The 8,827-nt window shown below is 43.5% G+C and overlaps 1 long non-coding RNA gene across 1 annotated transcript; it reads right to left on the reverse strand.

Annotated features, from left to right (window-relative positions):
• Positions 1 to 1,032: 1,032 nt before the first annotated feature.
• Positions 1,033 to 6,485, reverse strand: LOC140216454 (uncharacterized). The gene is made up of 3 exons (XR_011893130.1): positions 6,390 to 6,485; positions 2,810 to 2,861; positions 1,033 to 1,272 (listed from the first exon to the last, which is right to left on the reverse strand). It is a non-coding gene; the product is annotated as an uncharacterized lncRNA (long non-coding RNA).
• Positions 6,486 to 8,827: the final 2,342 nt, after the last annotated feature.

Genomic DNA, 8,827 nt, shown 5'->3' on the forward strand with positions numbered 1-8,827 from the left:
GATCCCGGGTATTCGTGGGACAAAGTATTTAAAAACACTAATAACATTGCTGCTGCAGAGTTTGTTTGTGCAATATATTGTTTGACGCGTGGTGCTCAACATCCTAAAGCAGCAGAGATGCTATTGGACACGCCATATTAGAGGGCTCTGCAGTAATGTCGAGCACCTGTGGTTCTTTAGCGTTAACATAAGTATCTAGCAGCAGGAACGTTCCTACATACCAAACCCACCAGAATGCGACCCCCTCGGCCGGGAACCGAACCCTCGACCTCGTCCTGAGCATGCATATCCACTGATATTAACAGCAACCGATGTTGAAAGTGCCTTATTACGAACCTCAATCTGAGGAATAGGCGACTAAGATTCTACCATTCTTATTGAAGTGTCCAGCCTCTCATCGTTGTCGTTTTTTGTTTTCAGTTTAGTTTAGTTTATTTCTATATATGGTTACAAAAATTGCTTAATGTCACCTAGGCCTTTAGCAATACCGCTAGTTCTGGGCGCATGCTAATGAATACAAAACTCCATTGCAACTCAGGCTATCCGATAATGTAATTTGTAAGTTCAGATTACGCTAACATTGCTGTTAACGCGATATGAATGAATTGAAGAGGAAAACCAGCAGTAGCAAAATCCCCTAATATTACATTATTGAAACATACTCATTGTGAATTATAGCTTGCTTATGAAGATACAAAAATATTGAGCTCTCTTTTATCATCTTCTGAAGGTTATTTTATATATTCGTTCCAATGTAGGCTAACCTGCGCCTACCGTACAAATTTATAACAGGTGGTATGTTTAAATTTCTGTTCAGTTGTGTCCTCGTATGTGTGTGTGGCTTGATGAAAATCGTATTCGAAGGTTATTGTCCAAAAGTATGGGATGAACTGAACACGATGTTTTGAAGTCCCTAACAATGAGCAATGAACTAAGGTAAGTTTTTTTATGAATAGTGGCTCTGTGTGTTCAAAGGTTCTGTGCGTTTCTGAATCGCGGTCAATTTGTGCAATTACTCGATGGGACCAGAGGCACCCACCTCGACCCCTCAGAGAAGTCAGGAAAATAGCGTCGAGCGAAAGAGTGTGTCCAAATACTACCGTAAGTGTACAGGAGAACAGCGCACACCCAATAAAAGGACGCACTACATTAAAGTACTTTTGCAGGTTCTATAATATAGGCAGAATATCAGCATTGTTGTTACCAGAGCTGTGTACACAGTTCCCGCCAGGCCGATGCAAATGTTCGAGTAGAGCAATGGAATGGGGTACACTGAAAAGCAAGAGAAAGACAAGAAGTAGAGTAAGCAAGATCATGTGGTCGAGCGCAGAACAGAATTGATGAACGTATGAAGTATGAATGCTGTCGCTTTTCTCGATCCCCCGCGTTGCGACAGCCAGCGGTGTTAGAAACCTTGGAACTTGTTTTTCCCATTCCTGCCCCGCTACGTGCGTCACACTTGTTGCTCGAGATTCGCTTTGTGGGTAAAACGTTGGTGCGGCGAATGCGACGAATGTAAACCTTCCTTTCCACCTCCCCAGCGTACCACCACCACCACCATCACGAAATATTTTAAAGCAGGTGCTGTACTTTTAAAAATAAATTCCACTAAAGCGAGCACATCCATCCTAGAACTAAAAAGCTAAATGGCTGCTACCACGAAAGACCAGCATATCGTACACAGCTTCGATGCTGAGTTTCGGAGACGCAAGGAAACGTAAACTTTCCGAAACTTCGATGCTTTGAATGCGTTTGTCGTTCGATTTACGCCTAAACACAGTCTTGACTTCGTTGCTCATCACAGGACTGTTTATTTCGTCTTGGGCGAAAGCTAAACAACACATCTCCAATGAGACGGCACAGGTATGCGAGAGAAAAAAAAAACAGAGCACGGGGACTCCTAAATAACTTCTATAACACTGTAATACCCAAATACAGTTCAGCAACAATGAAAATGAGAGTTTGTTGAACCTAATTTCTCCCTATAGAGAGTGTACTGAACAACAACACCAAAAAAGAAAAAAACACTCAACTGTTATCTTCAGCAATACATAATTCGTATAGCAAATGTTTTTTAGTAACCGGTTTGCTGAATTAATCACAGCTGAGGGAAACTTTGCTCTAGCACGTGAAACGCACTACCATGGGCTTTGAGTTAGGTTGCTCGTGCCTAAATAAAAATTTTGAAGTGCCGAAACTTGCATAACATTTATTATGCACTGGACATTGCAGCGTTAAAGAACTTTACCACCACTATGGAACGATGCACGTGCGAAAGAGGCACTGTTATTTTGGGAGTTAGCTCGTTTGACTGAAGTGGACCACCGGATGCGAAGTGTGTGTGTTCATGTTTACGTGTCTTTTTCTGTTATCCATACGTGAAACTGAGCCCGCAGTGTGATCACTCTACGTAATAAGTGAATACATCAATTAGTTGTTCTCTTCCTTTGGCAGAGCTTTATATGCTTTTTTGCGCCAATAATTTGTCCAAGCAAAGGAGACGGGGAAGCAGTGAGCTGCTTCTCCTTCTGAATAATGTTTTGCAGAAGTTTGGCTTCAGTGATTTGTAATCTGAGAAAAAAAAGAGAGCGCGTGGCGAAATATTCGCAACGTACGTGTTCGTGAAGAATCATTTCCTGTGTGCTGCTCGACTGTTTGCGGAGCAGTGTTTGTGTCAGAACGTGCCTTAATGTCACGAGCATTCTTCAGTGCCTGAGGCGAATTGAGCGATATTTTAGCGAGCAGGCGGGACTCGTGGGGCGCCAAAAACAGCTTGCAGATAATTAACAGAAGTGGTAGGGATACGTACTTGTCGAAACAGCAATGGCAGCACTGTAGATGCCCACGGCGCCCACGATTTGCTGTGATGAAGTAACGTGGTAAAATATGTCAAGGTGAGAAAACTACAATCTTCACACACACAAGACTAGCTCGCAATAAAACAGGAGCAGCGACCACGCTTTGTATTAGTCACTGCGATGTTGTGTAGTAAATGCAAAAATATTTTATCGACGAACAGAAACATTAATTGTAGTTTTCCTTCCATTCGCAGCACCATTCATTTTAGCAATACACGTAGATGCCTGTTGCGCTGGAGCTTTGGCCGCACCGTGGCGCAGACTGGTAGCGAACGACGAAGTTAGCTGTGTAGTTTAAGCCATAGCTCGGCCCCTTAAGTTATCCTATTGCCGTATGTGTAACCGCATTCGATTGTTTTACTTGCTTGATTGAGCCTACTGTTACGTCCTTTTTTCGTTGTTCAGCGTTTAGACATGTGAACCTATTGGGAGTAGACTGTGGTGGAGCTCTTCAGAAAAGCACCCTGATTTTTCACTAACCATGCGGTAAACCTGGAAGAAATAATGCTTTTGAGTCTCTCAAAACCGTGGTTGAGGCTTTTGAAAACTGCAGCTGGCATGTATTTACGCGTCTTGAACCTCTAACGACTGGAGCAGACATCACAGTGGATTACGGGAAAGCTCATATAAAGGCATACGATGTTTGCAAAGCAGAGAGCGATACAAAATTGGATGGCGAAGTACTTACACCACGCAGGGAGGGAAATGCCGATAAAAGTTTTACTTGGCACGGTCAAGTTATACGTTGCTGCAAGCAGATGAATGGCAAAGCGTCAAGCCGATGCACCCGCACCGTTCTTGCTTTATAAGCAATCCTTCTGCTCGCAAGCGTAAGGTCTACAGAAGGGGAGTTGAATTGTTCATCGATGGTCGCTATCAGGAGTTGTGCATTCACCGCAGGAAACGTGCTACTGAGACTCCGCTTTAGAGCAGCCATCGCCAACTGACGACGGAGTGCACCAGAAAGTCGTTTACGACGAATGCGAATAATTGCAACTGATTCTTGCCCTTTATTAGGCTGATGAGTTAATTAATTACGCCTTTGTTCAACCGCATACTGGCCTGACTTGCGGCATGTAAATCGACTGGACACGCACTCACTGTTTTCAGTTCTTTGCATCCTAACGTCGTTCGACTACCGCAGCACTTCACAGCGGCGACCCGATGAAACCCCGTCCACAAATCGCTGTGCACCGCGTACGTAAAGTGCGTAGCGTTATTCTCCTCATCCGCATTGACCATGATTAGTGACAGCCAGAGCACACGAAAATCTCGCATATAAAACAACTCTTTAAACATTTCCAGCGCAGTGCAGCTTAGATGGATAAATATACAGAGGTTCTGTGCCTTTATTAGCGTAGGCTCTACATTTGTAGTACCCGCAATCTGAAGAAGCCGCATGGACGGTGCTTTCGGCTGGTGTTTTTGCGGCAGCATTTGGGCAGCCTAACAGGTATATTTCCGTTATCGCGGTCAAAACACACCGTCGGCTCACACGTTGCTTCACCTCACCTTAACAAACTTTAAAGTAGCGTTCCTACAGCGATGTGACGACGTTCGTCTTGCCTGTCACCTTTCATTTTGCTGGCGCAGCGCAGCTCAAACTCAAGCAGTCATGGTATTGTGGGACCTCCGCTGTGAAGCAGTGCACTACGCCGGAGATTTGGCAGGCACGTTTTCACGGCGCCTGCGGGATGTTATTTGCGTTAAAATGCTCATTGCCCATGTAGATGACGCGATTTAATCTCCTCCCATGGGAGAGCACTTCTGCGCGCGGATCTTATCCTTCTCGTAGCCACACTCGAAGGTTAAAAAAAGACAGAAAGGTAATGAGGCATACACTGGTGTTCGTCGTTACACTGCCGACGCATTTTGTGCAGGGTATGGAATGCAGCACGCACGATTTCCGTAAGATTTGGCCTTGTGTCTTTCGTTTAAGTTTGTTTCTGTGTATAATGCACATGACTTCCGATAGTTTAATTTGAAGACGGAAACCAAGAAACCAATACGAACGAAGACATTATTGCGCCGAGTAATTGACTTATATACAATGAGATTAATTATTATCGTTGTCTCTAGCTTTTTTCTAAGAAATTAAGCAAATCTCAGGACAAATATCATTAGCGCCGAAGATTCGGTTTGGGGATGAAAACGCGGCGCACATTTTTACGAACTAACAGGATCGATTATATGCCGAAGTTTTGGTTTGGGGATGCAAACGCGGCGCATATTTTTATTAAGTCACAGTACTGATTATCAAGAATGGTAGTTCTCAGGAACTTGGTGCTTAGAAGTTCCACCCAGAAACCGACAATTCAATGAATGAACTTTCAGAACGCGGAACGCAAATACGAAGTGCGCTACAGGCGAAGGATATGGGTAAACGGGTCGGTGCAGGTTTCAGTATGAACGCGCTGGCCGTTTTGCGACCGTTGTCCGCTGATGACACGAGAGGTGTTGCTGGCCCTTGAATTTGTGATGCCTTAGATGTCTTGTGTAAAATCGCAGGAAATAGCAGCAAATCGCTCCGCATGTAATGCTTCCGAACGTGCAAGAAATAAAAAAGAAGAAAATCTTAGACAGAGCAGGCAGCTCCTTCGACTGCAATTCAACCTCCGCTCACCTCATCCTTTCCTTTTTTCTGTATCCATTCGGGACGCATGATCCCTTCGGGTCCTAGGAAGAGGAGCCTCAACACAATTGCCTAACATTCCGTGGCTGTGTTTTCTTTGTGGCATCTTTTATAGAAACGCTTTTATAGAACCTGCACTATAAATTACGGCTTCTAGCGTAGTGCACCCGCTTTTATCATTAGCGTTCGGTTACATTTTTCAAGACTTTAGGCTTGAAAATTGCCTGAACAGAACAGATGGCAGATGCCTGAACAGATGGCATATTGAATAAATGCTCAAGCGCCAGAGATGAAGGCGTTTATGAATTCTGGTTTGGGACATACTAATTTCTCTGTTTGAATTTTGTATGAAACAATTCCTCATTTCTCACTGAGACCGACATTCGTTTTAATTTTCTTTTAATTAGCATTTCAGTCTTCGATGCTGGAAAAGTTCCTTTTTATTCACGAGGTTCAACGGAGTAGCGGAAGTCCGTAATTTTGATATGCAGCACTTGCTCCTCTTTATTCTTTATTTTTCCGGTTTTCGAAACACTGCAGCTCTCGAAGAGTACATAGAAGAAAATACCGCCAGACTATAAGCGGCAGGCACGAAATCACAAGTGGACATATTGCAGACACAGGTTCGCAAACTCCATGGAGCAACGTTTTAGGTCTCTGTCGTTCCATTATACTTGATTATATTTGGGAGAAACATTTAGGAACGCCGACTCTGTATAATAAAAACGTATTGCCTTCAATATTTCTGATAGTAAGCATTCGAAATGCAAGAATAGTCCCATCACATAGCCAAATAGCTTAAACAAGCGCGGAAGTATGGCGCAGATACTGAAACCACAATCACTTGCATTAATTGTTTGTCATCACAATCAATAAAGTAAAATAAATAATAGACTCACGCTGAGGAAGACGTATACGATGCTCGCAGTGATGCCGACCACGTTGTCGAAACGCATGCGCAGATACTAGAATGGCGGGGAAACGAATAAGACAAATATATAAGAAATGAAATCTGCATCGAAGCACTTCGCTCCGAGATTCACATAAATAATGGCTTGTATAGTCCAGTCAACAACAGAGAACGGTCGACGCTAATACTGGGTGTCCAAGCTAACGTTAGCCAAGCTGGTAAAGAAATAAATGGCCGACGACGGTCGTGGATTCAAGCGAATAGCAGAAGGCTTCCGGAAAGGCGCACATTTGTGGCAATGCTGATATTTAAGTAGGTTTGCTAATTTATTGCGCGATTTTGTAGAGAATAGAACAGCAAACCAGCACAGCTGTAGTGTTCGCGGATCGCTCTCCTGCAGCCAACACAGAGGGAGAGGACAGTTGGAAAAGGGGAGGGCTGTTCTTCCGAGCACTGTGCTACGGTGCCTAAACCTTCAGACAGCGATTAGCGGCAGGCCCCGCTACTCTCGTACCTGCACAACCCCGTTAGGACGATGCTACGAAGGCGTGTCTGCAACGGAGCCGCGCTAGGCCATCGAATTGTACCCAATTTCCTATCTACACAACCGCCCCAACAGCCCTGGGTGTTTACTGAAAATCGACGAACTAATACGTTTCTTTGTCGCAAATGTCGTATCTAAACTCGGATGTTTGTGAGAACATAACAACGCTTAAGCCAAGTTTGGGCGAACTGCGTTCGCATGGGAACTTTTCTTGATCTCATATATTTGCGGTTGCCATTCGTCGCCCAATGCCAACCTTTGTAATTTGTCATAAATAAAATCGACTTGAACGTCAAAGCCAACAGCATGGTCTTCTTGCATTGGCGCCTTTTTATAGGCGGAGATAGTCTGACCATTCATCTATAAACAAACAACCACCGACCACGGAAACGGCCGAAGACACAAGGGAAAGTTATTGGCTTTAAGAGGAAGCTTTAGCTCCGGGGCTCCTATCTAAGTACATGTAAAAGGAGAATTCGTTTTTCTCGGCAACCACTGCATCAAATTTGACAAGGTTTGTTGCACTTAAAAGAAAAGCTTAAACTCTATTGACTATTGGTTTCGCATTTTCGATTTGAGTCATCAAGTTTTTATTAAAAATTGGCAAACATCGAAACTTTTTAAGACACGACATTATCATGTTTACAACTCTGTAACTCAGCAACCAAAAATATATAATACAATTCTGTGAATTTCATCTAATAGTGCATCTAAAGCGGAGAAAATTGATAGGTTACACATGAATCTCAAAAATTTTGTAATATGCAAATACAGCTTTTGCAGAACCCTTGTAAACAACGCAACCAATTCACGTAAGATATAAAATGATATATCGAATTTGTCCCCTTTCAGTGATCTAACGGATGCCGTTCACAGAACCGCGATATCTGTTATTGATGCAGAGTTATTAATTTGTAAACTTCGCGCTTCTATATTTTTCAAACTTTTGGATTTTTGAAAATCCTTGTAACAAAATTCAGGACCTAAATCGAAATTCCGCTCCCATCAGTCACTAGAATTTAACTTTCTCTCTCAAATGCAACAAACTTCATTAAAATTGGTCCAGGGGTTATCTCAGAAAAACGTTATTGCGTTTTACATGTATTTCCATAGGCCGCGTCAGAGTTGGGCGCGAGCAAAAGCTTCCTCTTAAATGGAATACCACATACGGTTATGAAATACAAAATTCTCGGTTATAAATTCCCTCCCGCCACACTATTTACAGGAATAATTTAGGAATATCACTTAAGGAAGTTTATAACATTACTGTAATTTGGATGTGAGTTACAAAGGAAAAATTGTTATTGAGTCTTAAAATTACCCATTCCGTTGTTTTCATCGCGCTATGTCCTGCGTAGCATTTCTTGCGCTGTGCGCGTATCCCGGGAAACAAGAATAGTTCCTCCTGATTACGCGTGCACGTGCCGCGACGTCAGCCACGCCACAAGTGCTTCTCAATAAACTTCAGTGGTTTGAAAAAATCGGATGAGTGTTCCGCTGACGGTGACATCCGCTGACACATCTACTAGGTTGCAACCTATGCAATCACCGGGCGCTTGCTGAAACAGGTTTTACGGTTGCCGAGGTTTTACGTGCCAAAACCCTGGTATGATTATAATGCACGGGATAGTGGGGGACTCCGAAATAGTTTTGACCCCCAGGGATACTATAACCCGCATCCAATGCACGGTATACGGTGGTTTTTATATTTCACCTCCATCGAAATGCGGCCGCCGCTGTCGGGATTCGATCCTGCGACCTCGGGCTCAGCAGCGCAACACCAATGCCACTACGCCTCCACAGCGAGTAATCTTTTGGGGCAAGGGTGTCAAGTTTGTACAACCCACGGGAGACATCTTTTTAAGCTTTCGAATTATGTTTCA

The sequence above is a fragment of the Dermacentor andersoni genome, chromosome 3, assembly GCF_023375885.2.
Source record: "Dermacentor andersoni chromosome 3, qqDerAnde1_hic_scaffold, whole genome shotgun sequence".
Lineage (NCBI taxonomy): Eukaryota > Metazoa > Arthropoda > Arachnida > Ixodida > Ixodidae > Dermacentor > Dermacentor andersoni.